We start from the raw sequence: 24058 nt of genomic DNA, 5'->3' as shown, positions 1-24058 counted from the left end.
CGTAACAACATGTAAACGACATTAATATAACAGGGTAAGAATACCACGAAAAAATCAAATACTAATCTAATTTTTTGGTTTACCAAATTAGCATTCATCTTACAGAATTTAAATATCAAATTCAGTGCATCAACGTATTCTTTCACAGCGGTGTACGTTTACCAGACAAATTTAAATTGGATAAAAGAAAGCATTCAGAATAAGGATGTCTTTAGACTTTCTTTACATTGAGAAAAGCTTGAAGTTCAGTATGCTATATCCATACCAATCTAACAAACATATAAACGAAGCACTTTATTTTGCCTTATATGTTTATCTTAGCTTCGATTATCTGTATTTTATGTCATTAGTTTATACCAACCTTTGCCATAAATACAACCCACAATAGAAATGCGACTATTCGTATCATAGTCAATACCAACGAAGACCCTGTACTCTGAAACAAATTCGTTAAAAAGAAAATAATAAAAAAAAAACAATTTGTTAACCAGGGTTAAAGGCAGATGAATTATGGATTGATATTTTGCTTGCATAATATCACAATTTAATGCATCTGAAGTAAACAGGGATTAAAAACACACAGGTTCAATCCTTTTTACTTGTAAATTAAGTTTGACTAAGAACAACCATAACCTTGTATTTCGTAGATATTAAAAGATACATTTGTTATTTTTATTTATTTTTATATTATAAAGTTGAATTTTTTTACTTTGTACTTGTTTGGCTTAATTAATATTTTGATATGAGCGTCACTGATGAGTCTTATGTAGACGAAACGCGCGTCTGGCGTACTAAATCATAATCCTGGTACCTTTGATAACTATTATGAAAACTATATGATATTGCTGGCACGAATACACGAACTTACTTTGCTTTTTAATGCCAGAAACTTTTCTTACTAAACAGAATCAGAATTCACAATACGTTTAAGGCCGTACCTTGACCTATATATAATGGTTTACTTTCATAAATTGTTACTTGGATGGAGAGTTGTCTCATTGGCACTCATACCACATCTTCCTAGATCTATATACAACATAATTTGTTGTCCTTTTTGTCAATCATGCTGATGTTGGTTTAAGGGTGTCCTGCCTCTTACACTGACACATCCATTGATAAAGGGTATACGAAAAAAAAAATCATAACCTTTGACATGACAAAACCAATTACAGTTGCGAACTGAAAAACTTTTAAAGGCAATGTGATAATACATCAAATGTATTATTATATATTTAATTTACAAAGATTGCAAATTTAAAAGTAAAAAGTAGTATAGTTTTGTAGTCTTAAAATCAGTCATCATTGCATAGCTCAACAAACTGTTATGTGAATATAATGTAATTCAAGTTATTCATGTTATCTTTTACAACAAAACAAGTTGTCAAAAAATAAATACATACCGTTATGAAAAAAACAGACGATTTCCTCCACGATCCAATTAAGCCAACAATCGCATTTAACATTGTGAATAATCCAATAACTACTGCAGAAGCTGCAATGCCAACTAGTACGTCATAGAAGTTGTATTGATACAATTCTATTCTGCGAAATATGTGTCTTAAGTTAAAATCATAGATCATGACATCACCAATCAACGTAAGGCCTAAACCTATGAATCCAGCAGCAAAAAACTAAAACAAAAAAGAACTATTTACAAATACTCTTCGCAAATATTCGACATGAAGTCTATTTTTCACATAATTGTATAAAGTAAGTTGAGACATTTGGTATTGTTTATTGAACTCAAAAAGTTATAATCTTAGAAGATAATGATTAACATATACAGGTGGATTTGAAAATATATGTAGGTCTACTAAGGTCATGTCGTATTTAAGTATTAAGTATTTATACATTTGTGGCTATTAAACTTAAAGTTAAGTGTATTCCTTATAATGATAATATTTTGAGTTTTGTTGCAGAAGTACACACTTAAAAGGATACATCTATTCCTATTAAATCTGATAAAATCAAATATATTCTGTAGCAGGTAGGAATTTATGTAGCGTTCTTGGCAGTTTCTGTTCTTCAAATGTTGTGCAAAAAAATGACAGTGCCAACAACATTAATACCGATTTAATGAACTAGCCGAAAAGATTAATATTGTGAATTCAGAAATAAATGCGACGTTTTTATAATTGCGAAAAAATGCGACTGAGTTGTAAACTCAATAATTTAAACTCGCATTTTGAAATATTTTATATGAAGTTTACAGGATTTTTCGCAAAAACGTCAAAATCAAAATCGCATTTAAGTCTTAAATGACGAAATCGCAATAATAAATGCACGCAATAATTTCTGAATTTACAGTATTACGAAACTTCAGTGTAGTCTGATAATAAACTTCTTAACTACATGTATGATGACCTTAGGACTCTGTGTTATGCTCTACTAACCTTAAGGGTTACCATAGCGCTAACAAACTAAATATGAAATGTTATATTTAAACACCATAAAACTTTGGCGGATAGTTGCTTTATTGACAATCGTATCTCAACTCATTATATTTATATTGATATTTTTCCCTTAAAGCAATATGTATAATTTATGATGATATTTGGAGGTTTATCTGGTGTGTAAAATATCATGAAAAAAAAGGGTTCCCATTACTAACACTACTGGACGAAATAACAACTGTCCATACCAGTAACAGTCGTTTTAAGACTGTAATTGTTTGTTAAAGTTGTAACAGTTGTAAAATTTGACTGTTTCAGTTATTTTGTGACTGTCCCAACTTTTCAAGTGTTTGTCTAAAACATAAATCGACTGCAACAACTCTAGAAATAGCTGTCACAAACATTAAAGGACTGATACAACTAATTTCAAGTTGTAACAGTTGGTTTACAACTGTCCCAACTCGAAAAACGTTGTAACAGTCATACATAAACTGTTTAAACGCCGAAAATGTTGTCACGGTTATAATACGACTGTTGCAACCTTTTGAAAGTTGTTACAGTTATTTGATAACTGTCCCAACACGCAAAACGTTGAAACAGTCGTAAATAAACTGTTTAAACGTCGAAAAGGTTGTTACAGTTAAAATATGATTGCTACAACCATTATACAGCAACAGTTTAATAATCCATAAGTGTCGCAACTTTCAGATATTGGTAGTAATTTTAAAAAGGCTGTTATAAAAAAAAACACAACTGCCATACCCATTTAATACATTAGTATAAATAGAAACTGATTGTAAAAACAAATAACATATTGAAATATCTGCCGCTGAAAATTTTAAGATTCCCCGCTTATCTGGTAAATGTTGTAAATTAATAACTCAATTGACACTCCCTTGTCTCGCATCTCTTCGAAAAAAATCAGACCACCGTTAGATACCTGCAATTTCACATCGGACTTGTTTATGCGCATTTAATTCACAAACACAGTTACATGCACCTGTCAGATAAATTGAACAAGGTGTCTCAATTTATTTGTAAAAAACTGTATCTTATAACATGACACTTTTCGAAATTATCATGACAACGTTTTATTTTTTATAACCTAGTTGTGAAATCATTCATGCATATAAGGTTTTACCCGTAGATTTACGAATCACATTACTTCATAATAACGGTCAATATACTATAAACCCAGCGGGAATATACACACTTATCAAACTTATCCCAGTAGAAAACTGCCGAGGGCTTAGTTCATACGACATGGACACTTTTAGAATTCATATGTTTGTTTTTAAGCTCTTGTGACTATTTGAAAAGTATAAAAGTTACCGTACTCGGTTCTAACAATTTTGATTAATAAATTAAAAAAAAATCTCAGTTATGCTGAACTTTCAACGCATCTTTTGTAGCTATGGAAAACACTGAAATATTCGTTAATGTCTTGTATCTAAATTCAATATATATTATTTTACCGGTTTTTTTTTTAATAGTCTAGTCAGATTTACTCAACTTTGTACTGTTATTGTACCGAGTGGTGTCTTATTTGAGGTTCAAATGTCTTAATTAATAGCTCTCCACATGGACACAAAAATATTAACCCTCGAGTTTAGATTTCGCCGGGTTTTTCTCAACAAATTTATCACATATATAAACCTACATGTAAAAGTGAGGTAAATGTACCATGTGAACAGACATGACAGAGATATTTTTTTCCTGAGACAAGTTCCTGGATGGACGATGTATAGATTAAACGACAGGGAATTACGTCACTGTAATAACTATTTTACATTGTAGTGATACAAATCAGTATACTCTGGTTTGTTGTTATATACATATTTGTATATTTGTTTATACAGTTACATGCATGTATGCATGTATATGATTTTCATCCATTTAAATATATATTATTCTATATACATAGAATATATTCTATATACATGATATACATTACATATGATATGTTCATATCGATATATTCTGCTATCATACTATTCTAATACATGTAATATAAATAAAAGACTGCTGAACCCACGCCTCTAAAGTTTTGTGAAGGTAGATAATCCTTAAATGGATAAGGATGTACATGTATGCAGGGTTGTCAAAAGAAATTCTAGTATAAGTGCAGTGCAAGTGAATGGTAGACACTCTTCTGTAATAACTGATTTTTCTAATAGATTGGATTCGAGTAGGCATTCATAAAGTCCTTCAAAACATTCTTGAGATATTCTTCTGCATGTGTTAATATATTTTAACACTGATCTATTAAATATTGATTAAATTATGTTGGTAGTCATATACATATATGGTATTTTGGTTTTATATGATATTTTTTTTTGTGTATATCAGGTATTTTTTAAATATTTTTTCTTTATGCTAGAATTGTACATGTACATGAAGGTTGCACCACCCTGACACAGGTTTATTTTTCAATGTATGTAGTGTGTTTTGTTGCTTTGCTGTTTATCATATTTGTTTGTTTGTAGCTTTTGTATATAAATCAAACTGTCATCACTGTAGGGCTTCTCGTCTGATCTTTTTTTTTACATTGACAGTGTTGCGTGCAAGGCTGAACCCTTTATATAGGGTGCTCATTATGAAGTATTAGTTTTGGTCATTGTTGAAGGGTGTGGAGTAATCTATTATATAGCTAACAAGCACATCACTTGGTCTACATGGTCTATGGTTGATGGTTGTCTCATGGAAATTCATACCACATCTCCTTATTCAAATTAATGAAAACCATGAAAATGTGCTTATTGTTAGATAAAACCGGCCAATCAAACATGTACACCTAACATTCATGTCATATGCCCAAAAAAAATAGTGATCCTATACATGTACAAATTAGCTTATCGCATCTGAGAAACATTAAAAAATAGACAAAACCACAAAAATTCAACATTGTCCAATGAACCCATGACATTTAGCTTAATGTCTGATGAACCCTGCCAGTCAGACATACATGACATAGACTCAATTGTTCCATTCTGTCTATGATCAGAAACCAAACTTTGAAACGACTAAGACTGCAGTGTATTAGCTTTCAAATATGGGAAATGTTATCACAGTACAAAAATGTACACTAACAGAAAAAGTATAGAAATTTAAAAACAAAATTTTTTAATCATGTTAATCATGTTAATAGAATAAAATGTTCTGAATTTTTTGGAGAGTGAAATAGGAGACACACAATTATTTATTTTGGCCTAAACTGAAATTACTCTTAATCACTTATCCATGAAATTAAGTCAAGGTCAGGTCAGCTCAACCTGATAGACAAGTAGACCTTGCAAGATACTCATATTTCTCGTATGAATTGTTTTATATTGTCATTTCCGGGCCTTTTATAGCCTACTATGCAGTATGGGCTTTGCTCATTGTTGAAGGCTGTACAGTGACCTACATGTATATTTGTTAATTTGTGTGTCATTTTGGTCTCTTGTGGAGAGTTGTCTCATCATGTTCATTGGCAATCATACCAGTGTAACCACATCTTCTTTTTTTATATCATATATTGTATATACAAAAAATGTATCTAATTACAAAATGTACATGTACTCGTATAAGAGAGCATCTCACTGTTAGAAAAACAGTATTTTTTACATGCAGTCACTAAACCATGAAATGAGATCAGGTGCAATGGACATATGACAGACTGAAACTTCATAACATATTAGCTATCTGAATACAAGATAAGAAGCATCCAGCTCTTTCAGCTTTTAAATGTAAAGCTTTATAAAAAAGTTTACGTCATCAGCCCAAGATTGTAATACCTATGTCCTGCATACAATCAACTTTAAATGACTTTTGTGGAAGGCAAGACAATAAAATGATACTTTGAAGTACATGTATTGTTTAATATTTTTGACTAGTATAAAATGCCAGTTTCAGAATGAACATTAATTTAGATGATTGATTATATTTATATACTGTATGTACATTCAGACTCTTATATAAGTACAGCAAGCAGTCATTTTACATCAACCAACGTCCATGCAAGGGCTGTAAAGGCAGTCAAGGTCATTAAAAACTTCCGTCATCATGACACTTACCAATAGTGACGGACCCCGACAGACCCTCATGGGTAATCAAGGTTGTGTAACACCCCCTGGTGGTACATATAGCTAACAATAGGAATGCAAGCATTAACTTCTATAAATTTCACACAAACCAGGTATTCTCAATATCCAAATTCATATAAATTATTATCCAAGGTATTCATGAATTCAGATATGATGCACTATTGATATTCACTGAAACTTATTCTTTTTATAATCCAATTTGCTATTCTTGAATAACTATCCAAGATATTTCATAGAATTCAAATATGATGCACTATGATATTAATATTCCCAGAAAACTTTGAATTCTCTTTAATTCCAAATTATTATTTCAATTTCAAATAAATTAATTATCAAAGGTATTCACTGTCATCAAATAATGTAGTCTTTCTTTCAAATTGTAAGTTTGCTATTTGTACAATGCACAATTTTCTGCTTGTCCAATTTGATATGAAATCCCATCAACATCATGGCATATTGCTGTAAGCCCTATTTGTTATTTCAAAAAACAATAAGTCCATTAATCCACTGTTTCACAATTTACAGCTACAGGTATGCAAGATACTTAGTGTCACCTATACATGCTATATGTACATGTATTTCCTTTTTATGTCGGCTTCATAATCTGGCTGGGAATCATGCTCAAACCAATGTGAATTCTACAAACGAAAAAACATAAATTAAGAATAAAGTATTGAAACTTATCTAATATTGTATAATTATCATGATTATAATAACTTTATACTTCTTTAAATTTGTATAGAAGATACATGTATACTCATGTATAAATACTAGCAATCATAATTTTCTTGACAACAAAGTTCTATGATGTACACAAATGAATTTATGAGACTTATACAATTCAATTTATAAGTCCGGTATGCGAAGAAGAATAAAACCCTTTTTTGGGGTTTTATTTCAAAAAAAATATGTTCTCTTTTTCTACATTAATGTTTTCTTAAGTGTGTACTTCATTGACGGGTTACTGTCTAATTGAGACTAGCACTATACAAGATTGTTTTGATCAATTATTTAAAGCCAGACAAAGTTATTTCTCTCTAAAACATAACAGGTGATTTCTTTGGATCATTTAATAATAGGAAATAAATACTACAAAGATGACCAAAAAAAAAAAATGCACTGTTGACTGTCATTTTGTGTCATGAATGAATAAACCTTGTTTTTTTATGTAAATCATGAAATGTAGAATCTTTGTTCAAAGGTTAACCGTTTCTTTAATTTAAACATTTTTAGCAACATAAAAAAGCTGGTATTTCCTTCTTATGATTCGCAGTAAACTTTGAGTTTAATTTGACATCTTAAATGTTACCCAGTATACTTTTTACTTATCATGCTTATTGCAGCTTGTATTAAATAATGCTTTGTAGTTTATTTAACCAGACAACATACTTTCTTTATTTTATATTAGTTATTTACCCATTTTTATGTTGATAAATCAATACTTGGCTGCATGACTTAGACATGTTAGATAAACTTTTAAAACTTTTAATATAATATCAAAAAAAAAGATTATATCCTGTTGTTTCACATTTTTAAATTACTTTCAATTATAAATTTATCCACAATTTGAAAAGGACATTTAAAACTTATTGATATCATTATAAAATCATCTTCAATACCTATGACATTTTAATTTTCATCCCTCAAGGCAATAAACTAATGAAACTGTTGTGTCTTAATCTGTTTATTACATATAACATGTATATAAAGAAGTCCTGATAATTAACTTTTCAGTGTCAACATCCTGATTATTACCTTTTCTAATATCACATTTACATGGTCATCAATTGAGGCTCAGTAAACTTATTTTTAAAATTATTTATTTTGAAATTGAATTCAACATGTAAAACATGTTAAGTATCTTTTTTTAACCAAATTGATCTGAGCATGGAAGTAATATTTAAATATTACTTCCATGATCTGAGACATACCATGTAGTTAATTAAGTTAATTTTTGTAATTCAATATCTATAAAATTCATAAAATGCATAAGTATAGGCCATGTTTACATAACATGATATGCATAATATGCTTAGATTTTTTGTATCCTCCCACATACATGACATACTGAATGTTTGAACATATAAAAATAAATATAAATAAAATATTTTAATAATTTGGAAAAGGCAAAATACATGTATCTGAAATCTGATGTGATTATACATGATGAAAGGAGATGTGGAATATATATCAATGATACAGCAACCAAACAATGAAGTAGTCAGAGCACAATTTAACACATGTAGAAGGAAAGTCCTTTAACAGTGGAATAAATTAAAAGACACTTGAAATATGTTTAAAAGGAGATGACTGGCATATATGCAAAAGAGACAGCAGCCCCAAGACCAAAACAAGTTAAAAGGCATAATTGAATTTTGATTAACCATGCTAACCGGGCAAATATTATATTAAAGGGAAAATTCGCGATTTTTTTCTTATGGTTTAAATATGTTCATAATGACATAATATATATATTCACAAAGTTTTATCGCTAAATGTGCAGTAATAAAGGAGAAATTCAATAATTAATGAAAAAATATTAACTACTTCCTGTAGGTCGTGACGTTTTCTCCTGGTTTTTGCATGCCGGGATTTAAAATACAATCATTAAAAGTCTTGGTTTTTAATCATATTTTAACGTAATCGTAAGCGCGCCGATGACTTATGCTTTATCTAATAACCAGCCGATAATAAGAAGATAAAACGCACAGACGTGCAATTGTACACATTCATGAGATAAATTTTCTATGTTAAACGTATATATTCGAATAATTTTTTTAGACAACACAAAAAGTTATAAAATTATTTTTAATTAATGCATTTTCGAACTGATAAGGTGAACAAATTAAAGTACAATAATCTGTAAAGACAATATGTTGGTGTACTCTTATTGACCTTTTACTATCTCTGCTATGACTAGGTTTATACGATGTGTGTATTCACGGTTCTGTGGCAATACTCGTAGATGGCTTGTTTAAAGGTAAATTGTTATTTGCACTTCGGTATTTAACCACGCCTCTAGGGCACACCTTGCCAGGTGTGACTGTCTATTCGGATCAGTGGATTATAAAACAAGGGAGCATTTAATACACACATTAAAAATACAGGTGACAAATAAAAATAAATCGCCGTGGAATTATTTAATTATATTTGGTGCTATTATTTATTTGAATTCAAATAAATTAATTTACTAAGAAATAAACAGTTTTCGGTTAAGGACGGGAAACTTAATTCATGTGTCAGAATAAAATGATATACACCTCTTGTCCTTGATTTAAGTCTCATAAAAAAGGGGAACTTAGAAATTAGAAATAGCTTTACCAAATCATTTTGATTGTCTTTATTGGGCAAAAAAAATGTACGAGAACACTTACATTTAGACTTTTGAAACCCATGTATTAATTAATATCTGAAACTATCTGAAGATAACTCTACCGAAGCGGAATATAATTGTACGAATAAAGAAAAAAAAAGTTTTTAAATCTTTGCACATTTATGATTAATTATTGTTATCTATTGTTCATTTAATTATACTTAATTAGTACCTTAAATATGTCTACCGCTCGGCATTAAATCTTGGTGTGGTAGGAAGGGATTATTACATATAGATTATATTATTTGGATGAGGATTTGAGCTAGCCTATAAAAACACATTAATAGTTAACATGCATTCGAGACCAAAGGATATTAACTTTGATAATTCAATTAACTTTTACTCACATATATTTCTCTCATGATTTGTGCGTGTTTGTTTCTATAGGACAGTGTATATATTGTCCCAAAATTAATCATAAAATCGTAATTAAAAATGTCTTGTTCGGAGGTTGATAGTAAAAAAAAAGAGGTTGATAGTACTAACAGGTTCCAGTCCGGTCAAGAGAGGCAGATTTTGACGAGTATGGTCAATTTGGGTACGCACTAGAGCCAGAGTATACCGAAGAAGAGCTCCATAAAATGGAAGCTGCAGAAAGTTCCCGAAATCAAGATAGCCTTAGCAACCCTCGCCAGTTTAACACAGCCGGATTGGTGTTCGTGTACTAATGCATAGTTATGCCGTTATTGACGGAATGTCTTTGTTGCCCCGAATTTACTCTCTTTGATGGTAATATTGAATTGGGTGAATGCATTAGTGACAATATCGATTTCAGAACAGTTTGTCTGCATGAACCCGGTTGTTCTTGAAACAAGCTGTATAAGTTTTCCGAGGTACAAGCGCCATAGCTATACTAACTCACAGCCATGTTCACATTTAGTTGAATTATACAATATACTTTTAATTTTGTTCACTGTTGAATGCATACCGTGACTTATATAGCTGCTTAAGTCCACTTCATTTGGGTAAGTGTCTCCCAAGTAAACAAAACCACAACTTCTTAATTAATCAAATGACTTATCTTTTTGCGAAAGTTTGGTATGCAAAAGTGCAAAGTTATAAATGGGTGTCTTGCAATATCGAAGTGATAATCTATTTGTCAGATCTCTTATATCTTTTGACGAAATCAAACCATCATGGTATATTCTGCATTTGTATAGACCGAAGTGTACTAAATGATATTCATATTATAAAAATGAATGAACAAATATTAAACCTATTTTTTTATTGTTTTCCGCCCATGTCCGCTCATCGCCAGAAATAAAGTTTGTCGCACGAAAAAATGGTATTAATTCCAGAGTCAAAATTTAAAGAACTTATTTTCCATGTTTTCTGGTATTGTACGAAAGAGAATTGACCTAACAAAAGAATTGCTATCTTAGGCTGTTAGTAACACATGTAGAGCAGTGGGTCGTTGTTGGACATATAAATCTTAGAAAGTGTATCATCTGTTAAATTTGCAGGTCACTGAAAGGGGAAGTCCCATACGGAAGTAGGTGTTGAGGATGATTTTTTTTATCCAGTGACACATATTACATGCGTATTCTTGAACGTTTGATACATCATTTACTCTCAAATTGCAAAAACGAAAACTTCCAATTGTATTTATAGTATTTGTATTTTTATCCATCTGATGAGTTAACTAAAGCCTTTTTCAACTGATTTGTATAGTTCATTCTTCTTCTTCTTTTGGTATACAATAGTCTATCGAATTCGTTGATTACATACTGTTGGCATACGTGGACTAGTCTATTTACAAAACTTTTACCCCAATTTACACAAAATGTATGTTTCTTTCTTATGTTCAATGTATACATGTATATAATTTAAATTGCGCTATAGTTCCGTAACTTTCTATCCAGGCGTATAAACGAATCGTCGGCAAATGCGTACATTTTTTAAAATCAATATTTCTGGTATGTTCCAATCTGTCCTTTACTATTGACAACGAGTTTATATTACATTTTCCTAAATTAACCCTTGGAAAAAATATGTAAATACAGATTTTTATTTCTTCAAATCTTTTTTTTATGTATTATTTATATTTTTAAAAATAATATTCTTTACACCAGAAATGTTATTTATAAACAAGCGTATGAATTAAGTAATGACTAGTATATTATATCACTTTCGGACACGCAAGACAGAGATGTATATTATAAACAATGGAAAGTTATAAGTTATCGGCCGTGTACACCGATCAATACCTACAGAAGTGAAACGATGCATGAACTTGCAAGTCCGACAGGAAATCGCTTGAATACCTGGACGTGTCACCTCACACCCCTCACAATACCTTTGGGAGTAATACCTTAAGCCATGCTGGTGATCAGATGAGGGAAGATCCGAATTTATTTGAATAAAGTGTATTACTTTAAAAAATTATGAACGAATTACATTTTCGAAAACAATTTTCACGGAACACTTATTTCTGATTTGAACTTTGACTTTTTAAATAATTCCAATATTAACAGTTTAAAAATAACAGACTATGGTTATTTAAAAAAAAAATAAGAACATTTTCCGTATCAAGTTAGTTAGTCAGATTAAACAACCGTACGATTGACAAGATATCGACACGCAATTACGACTGCATCGGTTACTGTAGTTTTGGTCCTTTGTGGTTTATAGACATATCGTGATTTTTGATCGTAGAAGATGACAAAATGGCGGAACGCAGAGAATTGATACTCAAAATTTAAAATCGATGGTGATCTCTTATCTAGCGGAATAAAACTTTAATATCTATAAATTTGAGAATATTTATACAGAATGGAAATAATATCAATTTTTGATTTTTTTGCGAAGTTTCCCTTTAAAGGGAAAATTCGCGATTTTTTTCTTATGGTTTAAATATGTTCATAATGACATAATATATATATTCACAAAGTTTTATCGCTAAATGTGCAGTAATAAAGGAGAAATTCAATAATTAATGAAAAAATATTAACTACTTCCTGTAGGTCGTGACGTTTTCTCCTGGTTTTTGCATGCCGGGATTTAAAATACAATCATTAAAAGTCTTGGTTTTTAATCATATTTTAACGTAATCGTAAGCGCGCCGATGACTTATGCTTTATCTAATAACCAGCCGATAATAAGAAGATAAAACGCACAGACGTGCAATTGTACACATTCATGAGATAAATTTTCTATGTTAAACGTATATATTCGAATAATTTTTTTAGACAACACAAAAAGTTATAAAATTATTTTTAATTAATGCATTTTCGAACTGATAAGGTGAACAAATTAAAGTACAATAATCTGTAAAGACAATATGTTGGTGTACTCTTATTGACCTTTTACTATCTCTGCTATGACTAGGTTTATACGATGTGTGTATTCACGGTTCTGTGGCAATACTCGTAGATGGCTTGTTTAAAGGTAAATTGTTATTTGCACTTCGGTATTTAACCACGCCTCTAGGGCACACCTTGCCAGGTGTGACTGTCTATTCGGATCAGTGGATTATAAAACAAGGGAGCATTTAATACACACATTAAAAATACAGGTGACAAATAAAAATAAATCGCCGTGGAATTATTTAATTATATTTGGTGCTATTATTTATTTGAATTCAAATAAATTAATTTACTAAGAAATAAACAGTTTTCGGTTAAGGACGGGAAACTTAATTCATGTGTCAGAATAAAATGATATACACCTCTTGTCCTTGATTTAAGTCTCATAAAAAAGGGGAACTTAGAAATTAGAAATAGCTTTACCAAATCATTTTGATTGTCTTTATTGGGCAAAAAAAAATGTACGAGAACACTTACATTTAGACTTTTGAAACCCATGTATTAATTAATATCTGAAACTATCTGAAGATAACTCTACCGAAGCGGAATATAATTGTACGAATAAAGAAAAAAAAAGTTTTTAAATCTTTGCACATTTATGATTAATTATTGTTATCTATTGTTCATTTAATTATACTTAATTAGTACCTTAAATATGTCTACCGCTCGGCATTAAATCTTGGTGTGGTAGGAAGGGATTATTACATATAGATTATATTATTTGGATGAGGATTTGAGCTAGCCTATAAAAACACATTAATAGTTAACATGCATTCGAGACCAAAGGATATTAACTTTGATAATTCAATTAACTTTTACTCACATATATTTCTCTCATGATTTGTGCGTGTTTGTTTCTATAGGACAGTGTATATATTGTCCCAAAATTAATCATAAAATCGTAACTAAAAATGTCTTGTTCGGAGGTTGATAGTAAAAAAAAAGAGGTTGATAGTACTAACAGGTTCCAGTCCGGTCAAGAGAGGCAGATTTTGACGAGTATGGTCAATTTGGGTACGCACTAGAGCCAGAGTATACCGAAGAAGAGCTCCATAAAATGGAAGCTGCAGAAAGTTCCCGAAATCAAGATAGCCTTAGCAACCCTCGCCAGTTTAACACAGCCGGATTGGTGTTCGTGTACTAATGCATAGTTATGCCGTTATTGACGGAATGTCTTTGTTGCCCCGAATTTACTCTCTTTGATGGTAATATTGAATTGGGTGAATGCATTAGTGACAATATCGATTTCAGAACAGTTTGTCTGCATGAACCCGGTTGTTCTTGAAACAAGCTGTATAAGTTTTCCGAGGTACAAGCGCCATAGCTATACTAACTCACAGCCATGTTCACATTTAGTTGAATTATACAATATACTTTTAATTTTGTTCACTGTTGAATGCATACCGTGACTTATATAGCTGCTTAAGTCCACTTCATTTGGGTAAGTGTCTCCCAAGTAAACAAAACCACAACTTCTTAATTAATCAAATGACTTATCTTTTTGCGAAAGTTTGGTATGCAAAAGTGCAAAGTTATAAATGGGTGTCTTGCAATATCGAAGTGATAATCTATTTGTCAGATCTCTTATATCTTTTGACGAAATCAAACCATCATGGTATATTCTGCATTTGTATAGACCGAAGTGTACTAAATGATATTCATATTATAAAAATGAATGAACAAATATTAAACCTATTTTTTTATTGTTTTCCGCCCATGTCCGCTCATCGCCAGAAATAAAGTTTGTCGCACGAAAAAATGGTATTAATTCCAGAGTCAAAATTTAAAGAACTTATTTTCCATGTTTTCTGGTATTGTACGAAAGAGAATTGACCTAACAAAAGAATTGCTATCTTAGGCTGTTAGTAACACATGTAGAGCAGTGGGTCGTTGTTGGACATATAAATCTTAGAAAGTGTATCATCTGTTAAATTTGCAGGTCACTGAAAGGGGAAGTCCCATACGGAAGTAGGTGTTGAGGATGATTTTTTTTATCCAGTGACACATATTACATGCGTATTCTTGAACGTTTGATACATCATTTACTCTCAAATTGCAAAAACGAAAACTTCCAATTGTATTTATAGTATTTGTATTTTTATCCATCTGATGAGTTAACTAAAGCCTTTTTCAACTGATTTGTATAGTTCATTCTTCTTCTTCTTTTGGTATACAATAGTCTATCGAATTCGTTGATTACATACTGTTGGCATACGTGGACTAGTCTATTTACAAAACTTTTACCCCAATTTACACAAAATGTATGTTTCTTTCTTATGTTCAATGTATACATGTATATAATTTAAATTGCGCTATAGTTCCGTAACTTTCTATCCAGGCGTATAAACGAATCGTCGGCAAATGCGTACATTTTTTAAAATCAATATTTCTGGTATGTTCCAATCTGTCCTTTACTATTGACAACGAGTTTATATTACATTTTCCTAAATTAACCCTTGGAAAAAATATGTAAATACAGATTTTTATTTCTTCAAATCTTTTTTTTATGTATTATTTATATTTTTAAAAATAATATTCTTTACACCAGAAATGTTATTTATAAACAAGCGTATGAATTAAGTAATGACTAGTATATTATATCACTTTCGGACACGCAAGACAGAGATGTATATTATAAACAATGGAAAGTTATAAGTTATCGGCCGTGTACACCGATCAATACCTACAGAAGTGAAACGATGCATGAACTTGCAAGTCCGACAGGAAATCGCTTGAATACCTGGACGTGTCACCTCACACCCCTCACAATACCTTTGGGAGTAATACCTTAAGCCATGCTGGTGATCAGATGAGGGAAGATCCGAATTTATTTGAATAAAGTGTATTACTTTAAAGAATTATGAACGAATTACATTTTCGAAAACAATTTTCACGGAACACTTATGTCTGATTTGAACTTTGACTTTTTAAATAATTCCAATATTAACAGTTTAAAAATAACAGACTATGGTTATTTAAAAAAAAAATAAGAACATTTTCCGTATCAAGTTAGTTAGTCAGATTAAACAACCGTACGATTGACAAGATATCGACACGCAATTACGACTGCATCGGTTACTGTAGTTTTGGTCCTTTGTGGTTTATAGACATATCGTGATTTTTGATCGTAGAAGATGACAAAATGGCGGAACGCAGAGAATTGATACTCAAAATTTAAAATCGATGGTGATCTCTTATCTAGCGGAATAAAACTTTAATATCTATAAATTTGAGAATATTTATACAGAATGGAAATAATATCAATTTTTGATTTTTTTGCGAAGTTTCCCTTTAATGTTAAACATGTTAAACTGACAGAGTTCACATGAAAATAAAAAGTTAAGGCCACACTGATTTGATTAATAGTTTTTTTGATTGATTATATAACATGTACAAGACATGCTTTAGAAATATAAAATATATCCATGTTTTGTTATTCATGACTCAGAAATTATTTTAAAAAATATACTCAAACATGCTAGTTTCACATTTTACACATAAATATTTACTTTGTCATAATATTCAACTTGAATTTTCTCAATTTAAAAAAAATCCAGTTAGAAATAAATTTAGGATGAGTCATGCAGTTTTCAATACATTAACATACAAGTCAGAACAGGAGCCTGTAATTCAGTGGTTGTCGTTTGTTTGTATGTAACATATTTGTTTTTCGTTCATTTTTTTATATAAATAAGGCTGTTAGTTTTCTTGTTTGAATTGTTTTCCATTGTCTTATTGGGGCCTTTTATAGCGGACTATGCCGTATGGGCTTTGCTCCTTGTTGAAGGCCATAAGGTGACTTATAGTTGTTAATTGCTGTGTCATTTTGGTCTCTTGTGCCGTGGACAGTTGTTTTATTGGCAATCATACCACATCTTCTTTTTTATATACAATATAACTATAGGTTTTGTAGTAAAAGGCCATCCAGCAAAACTAAAACCATTGTGAATGCCCCACATCATCATGAAGGGTTTAACACAGTAAGATGATGAACACGGGTGGATCAAGCCATTTAAAGAAAGGGGGTCTCAACCCAGGATAAAGGGGGTTCAAACTAAATGTACCCTTTCAAATACAATTGATCTTCCAAAAAAAAGGGGGTTACAATCCCGGGAACAATTTTTACAAGCCCAAATTCTTACTTTGCATTTGAACATGCAACTATATATATATATAGAGAGAAAGATATGTAATATGCACGAGTGAGGTGATAAAGAACGTCGATTTAAACCTGAAGCATGAGGGTAGGCACGAAATGTGCACATTTTCAATTCAAAATCGTGGATCCATGATTATTCTGATAGACATGCTTTAAAATATTGTTCATTTCTACTCACCGATTGAAATGTCCAGGTCATCCGTTATATTATATGTAGTTTCCCTTCTACCATGGCATGTCTACGATTTTTTGTAAAATATAGTTTGCAGACACGCTATTTCTGCCGACAAGGGTACAATAACGTCAAATCGTTAACGGGTGAAGAATATGATTTCCGTTTTTAATAAAACTTTACAGATTTGATTTATTATCGTCGGGAAATGTCCCTAATGGATATTAATTAAAATTAATCAGCTTTATTATTCTGTATGATATATGTAACTTAGTTATTTTTTTTAATTTACTTCAGGTACACCGACGTTTACATGATTATTTATCAAAGCAATTTGAAATTATAAATTTCAATGAATTCATACGCTTCACAATTAAGACAATTAAAGCAATCTTCTGCAATAATATTTAAAACTCTATTTTTAAACGAAGGCTTTTGGTATAAAAATAGTTATAAAAGACTCTTGAATAGACTGAATAAAAAATAAAGATAAACCGTCAAACGCACAAGTCCGCCACATGTATATGAACAGACATAATTATAATGCCATAAACGGAATACGACAAAAGACAGAACGATCGCAAAATAATAAAAAAAAAAAACCACAGCAGATGAGGGATCATATAAATTATGGGTAATTTCACAACTGTATCATCAATACGTGACACTTAAATAAAATACATTTATCCATTTATCCTGTATCAAACTTTGAGAAGGTGCACCTGAGACGTGTACACATTTTTTTAACATTCGCAACCGTCACACTAAAATATTTGTATTACATATTTACCGACTGTAACAACCCATGAAATGTTTGTTTTAAACATTTTACGACTGTGGCAACCTTTTAAAAGTTTTAATAAACATTTAATGACTGTAACAACCTTTAAAAGTTGTAACAAACATTTTACGACTGTTACAACTCTAAAAACATTGTAACAAACATTTTTGGACTCCTTCAACGTCTGAAAAGTTGACACAAACAAATTTCAACTGTCCCAACTATAAAAAAGTTGGGACAAACATTATACAACTGCCACAACTTTTAGAAAGACTGTTATGAATAGTATTTGGCTGTGACAACGCCGTAAACCACTGCAACAGTCCTAAAATGACTGATGATAGCATTTAATGATTTTCACAACCCATAAAAGTGTTGGGACAGACAAAATATAACTGTAACAACGAAATAAGGTTGATTTGACAGTCTTCCTCAGTCTTCCACAGACTAAAATAGTCGTACAATGACTGTTACTGGTATGGACAGTTGTTTTTTCGTCCAGTAGTGTAAGATATTTAAAAATAAACTCATGAAAGATAATAACCTAAGAATATGCCAAAACGTACTTTTAGTCACCAAAAGAATAAAAAAAGTCAAAAGGCTAAATTAAAACGTATTTCACGAGCATTGAGGATGAAACATTGCAACGTTTTGTCCCCCTAAACACAGCTAATATAATCTATTCCTGGGGTATATAATACTTCATATAACGAAAGATCAAAGTTATATAAACAGTTGAATTATTAATTTTACTATACAAATGACAGGAAAAAACTGTAGTGATACCTGTTGGGACGTGTTTATCCTCAGGAAGGGAAAGTTCACCAGCTTGGTATCAAGCTAGTGGCCATTTGTTGTAAAACGAACAAAACAATATACCAAGACAACCAAATCAAGAATTATGTAAACATTGACACATTAAAGGGAACAAAGCAGACATTATAGATGTATAGGGGGAGGATTGAGATCTCATAAACATGTTTAACCCCGCCGCATTTTTGCGCCTGCTCCAAGTCAGGAGCCTCTGGCCTTTGTTAGTCTTGTATGATTTTTAATTTTAGTTTGTTGTGTGTAATTCTGAGTACAGTATGAGGTCCAGTAAACATATTTCTTTAAGAAGCCAGCTGAAGGACGCCTACGCATTCGGGAGTTTCTCGCTACATTGAAGACCCATTGGTGGCCTTCGACTGTTGTCTGCTCTATGGTCGGGTTCTTGTCGCTTTGATACATTTTCCATATCCTTTCTCAATTTTATCATACAATGTTGACAAATCCATGCCATTGTATATCCTACATGTATATAATAGAAACTTGCAGAAACACTAAAAAAAATTAAAATTTGCCATCATGTTAAAAACGTTATACAGAGCATGTTGAACAAACATTTGAGCTGCTATTGTTCAAAAGTTATATTCATCTTTTATATGAAAAAAAAAACGTTTGCTCCAATTTCTTTTGAATATGAAAATGATATGTATATACTTACAATTGAAGCGATTTTAATTGCCGCTGAGATAAAGATAATTTTGGATCTGAAATAAGTTATTACGATATTATCGTCCTGTGCAGTTTGTACAAACGTCATTTCACAATGCTTAATTAACTATGATGGACATGAGACAAACCTTAAATGTAGCATTACTTTTCCTTTACATATTATTATTTAACAAATTCTTTGAAAAACCTTGAAAATAGTCAACTTTCTGTAAAAATAATTCTACTTGAACTTTTCATGATTTTAAAATCAGCAAATTGTTTGTCTATTCCTATTGTCTAAATACACCTTCTCGCTACGCAGCAAAACAAGAGTAATAAGAAATGAGAAAAAGCAATATACAAAAAAAAACCTGAAAACTCGTCGTGATTGGCGATGTCATTAAAACAGGTCAGACTGCGTTACTTCAACTATTGTGTATGGTTTTCATTTTTCTTTTATCTTTTTCAAGTTAATATGAATCCATTGTTTTTCCACTTTTTGTTAAGCATATAGGTCTTGTGGTTGATTATGAATATCGTACCTTTTCCAATTTTTCTTGATAAAGAAAACAAAATTGCGAAATATTCCGTATTGTAACGACAGCAATAGATAGTACTTATTTTTCGAAATAGTTGATTTATTGTCCTTGAATTCAAATTTTCTGTATGTATACTCAACTGCTATAATGCTCACAACCTATATAAAAAGTAATAAAAACAAACGAAACTATTAGATGCGAAAAAGAGATAACCGCAAGATAAGTTGTTAAGTTACATAATGTATTCTTTCTTCAACACACTGTTATTTTTAATTGTGTGCCAAACACCACTACTAACCGCGTATGAAAATGAAACACCCCTACTAACCCAATATCAATAATACCCTATTAATGTATAAAAAGTACGATAACGTCTGATTTTATATATATCCCAAAACATACAAATCGATCTTCGACGCGAGAATAAATGTAAATTTGTCTTTATCATTATACATTTAAAAAAAATGGTGGGTTGAAACGAGATTTGCAGCATGCAAAACTCCCGTTTTTATGGCAATGTTAAATATAAAACCAAAATGACAACATTACATGATATGACTACAATACAAATAAATGGGAGAACATACAGGACAGGGAAACACACGAATAATAGCTAACAAAAAGTGCCAGGTTTACAATTTAATACCCCAGACGCGCGCTCCGTCCACACAAGACTAACCAGTGACGCTCAGATGAGAAAAGTTCAAAAGGCAAAACAAGTACAAAATTGAAGAGCATTGAGGACCAAAAGTTCCTAACTGTGGTTTAGTTAAAAAGTATATATATTTTTTTTTCAATCATAACGCCGATAGCTTCGATCGAAGAGACATTGCTTACAACAATCAGAACGTTTTTTATTAATTGTTTGAGTTCAAGTCTGGTACCCAACATGATTTGTTTTCTTCATTTTTCTGCTTTGTATTATTGTGATGTTTGTTAAAGAAACCATATAAAAAGTCGAATATCAATTGTAATACTCCATTGACAAACAGAGCCAACTCCAATGAAAGAGATGGACAAATGATAAACACAATAAAATTGACAGAAAATACACATTATGCAAATATGCTCATTGACATATAATTTGTATGCATATGTACTGACACGACAACTGATAAAATTGAAGAATACACTCGAACCCCGAATGTGTTGTGCATTCTGTGAGAAATAAAGGTTGATAGTTCAAAGTTAAAAGTAAGAATAGAAGTAAAGTTAGGTAAATAATAGTTTGAATTAAAAAATCTGCTTTAAGAATAGAAAAAAAAATGTGTCCTAGACTGTTTTCAAAATTAAACATTGTCACACATTCACTGGTGTGAAGGTCTGGTTGTACCAAATATATTTTGGTGTAGAGAAAGAAAATACTGTACGGTTCCGAACTAATAATGCGATTCTACTGATTAATACTCCAATTGTATCTTAATTAGATAAAAATAGGTAAACCAAAGCAGCAACGTTATACCCGCTATTTTTAGTCTAGATGGCATTTTTCGACTTGACTTTATATGCATCTTTGATACTCAATACTCTCATACTTATTTAAAAAAAAATTAATATCAAGTGTAAATGAAGTTTGGTCAAACATATCTGATTGCAGACAAAAGAGTTTCATTTCAATATACATTCATATTTTTTACCAACAAACGTACCTGACAGATAATGCAAGTTACTATCATACCGAAGTAAGCCTCCATATATGTACCAACTCTGTCTGCATAAACATCTTTGCAATAATATTCATAACTCTGGCATCCCAGCTAGAAATATGTTTTAAAGAAGATGTTTTAACAATAAGATAAAAAAAAACAACCCCAAAAATAGAATGAAAATCCAACGTTTGATTGTATAGGACTGTTTTGATATGAGCGTCACTGATGAGTCTGGCTCTTCAGCTGTTTCGGTCCTTATACATTTTTGACTTTCAAATATTCAGCTTTGAGTGTTCATGCAAAAGGTTATTCAAATGCTTCGGGCGCATATAATTTATAAAATGTAGTGATCCAATGTGATAAACAAAAGGTAAAACAAACATGACCAACCACCTGATTGTCATTTTATAACTCGTAACTTCAAATGTTGCAAGCCACTACAGTGGTTCTGAGTATCATAGCGTCAACGTTTTCTGATTTGTTTGTTGAAAGGAAAAAGCCTGTGCGTACTGTGGATTGTTTTATATGTGATTTGGAACGAATTTTGTAGTTTTTTCTATCAAGTTTTAAAAAATCCCACATTTGAATAAACAATTCAAACTGTGACGTTGAAAAATTTAAATTTGCTAGTAGGATAAAATTGTTCTACACACTTGTAGTTGTTTTTGAAAGTATATAGTAGACTTTTACACATTCCAGCTGGTTAAAGTTGTACACATAGGAGTAGCAAACTATTTTGTGAATAGTTTTGTTATAATAGTTTTGAACATTTTTTTAATAGAGGTTAGAAACTCACCTTTCTCTTAAAGTTTGGAAACGTGTAAGTGTTGTATGTGTATGAAATTTGACCTGCGGCAGCTGCGTTGATGTATTCTTTCAACTTGTACAGATGGTATGTCTGGAAAACATTGACAATCCTCTATACTATAAACATGAACAATAATGATAATATTAACAAAGATACACATATCCTGTTTCTTTTCAAGATGTATTACTTCGTGATCTTTCAACACTACACTTTCAAAAAGCTTGGACAGCAAACTTATATATAACAGCTTAAAGACATTTGATCGAGAGAGTCACAAGGTGGCAATCTCGAATGGGAATAACCATCATGTTTCTGTTAAATAAAGCGTGTATTCCATTTGTTTTGTCGCAAGGGGTTACACATATATACATATGATAATAATTAATACACAGTATGCATTTGCGTATACAGTTATGCGTCATATTTGTATACACATTGTTGTCAATATAATGGAATTTGAGGCGACGTTCATATACCAGTCAGAGGTTCAGCTAGCTATAAAAACAGGTCCAATCAACAATTTTCCCAAGAATATGTTGGTTGTTATCATTTCGCTTGATGTGTTTCTGCTTTTGATTTTGGACTTTTCGTTTTGAATTTTATTTGGAGTTTAAAAGAATTTTTGTGCCTACTGTTTGGTACGCAAACGTTTTTGACATCAAACTCAATAGTCTCGCCTTAAAAAAACATAGTTGCAAATCTTAATCAATTATTCCTTAAACATTGTAAAAGATAGGCGAAATACGGCTTAAACACTCTTCATCTGGCGTAGAAGAACCTTAGCGGTTTGATTATTTCAAAATTGTAGTATCCGTTAAGCTACTGATGGTTATAATAAAAATGATATTTGATATCAGCAAAAATGTGCTATCAACTGGTCTGGTGATAATCTCTAGAACGACAGTTTTACCAGAAGTCACATCAATATGATACGTACCGATCATCAGGTTCTCTGTGTATTGATATTGTAGAATAACAGCTAAATGTCACAATTTGAAGCTTTTTGTCGAGTGAGAACAGCAAACGAAATAAAAAAGTTTTCATATTGTATCGATTAAGTCAAAAAGGTGTTTAAGTTAATTTAGAGAAACTGATATCTCATGTCAGCATACAAGTGTTGGTTTATAACCTTTTGAACAAAGCGATATTTCATAATTCATATAGGCTTCAGAAAAAATCAAAGATGAACAGAAACACAACTAAATATCTGCAGATGCACAAAATGTTGATTGGTTACTGAAGAACAACTCACTTTGTTATAAATAATTGAAATAATCACTATGTAAATGCCGTATATAACAATCATCAGAGAATTCAT

The 24058-nt window shown here is 31.1% G+C and overlaps 2 long non-coding RNA genes across 2 annotated transcripts in view; both read right to left on the bottom strand.

Moving 5' to 3' along the window:
• Positions 1-24058, bottom strand: part of LOC139482701 (uncharacterized) — a 931021-nt gene that overhangs the window by 391536 nt on the left and 515427 nt on the right. The window lies entirely within an intron of this gene.
• On the bottom strand, positions 1407-22832 carry LOC139482703 (uncharacterized). The gene is made up of 5 exons (XR_011654921.1): positions 22729-22832; positions 21933-22040; positions 20287-20441; positions 19755-19800; positions 1407-1631 (listed from the first exon to the last, which is right to left on the bottom strand). It is a non-coding gene; the product is annotated as an uncharacterized lncRNA (long non-coding RNA).

The sequence above is a fragment of the Mytilus edulis genome, chromosome 7, assembly GCF_963676685.1.
Source record: "Mytilus edulis chromosome 7, xbMytEdul2.2, whole genome shotgun sequence".
NCBI lineage: Eukaryota > Metazoa > Mollusca > Bivalvia > Mytilida > Mytilidae > Mytilus > Mytilus edulis.
This window is presented reverse-complemented; position numbering and strand designations above follow the sequence as displayed.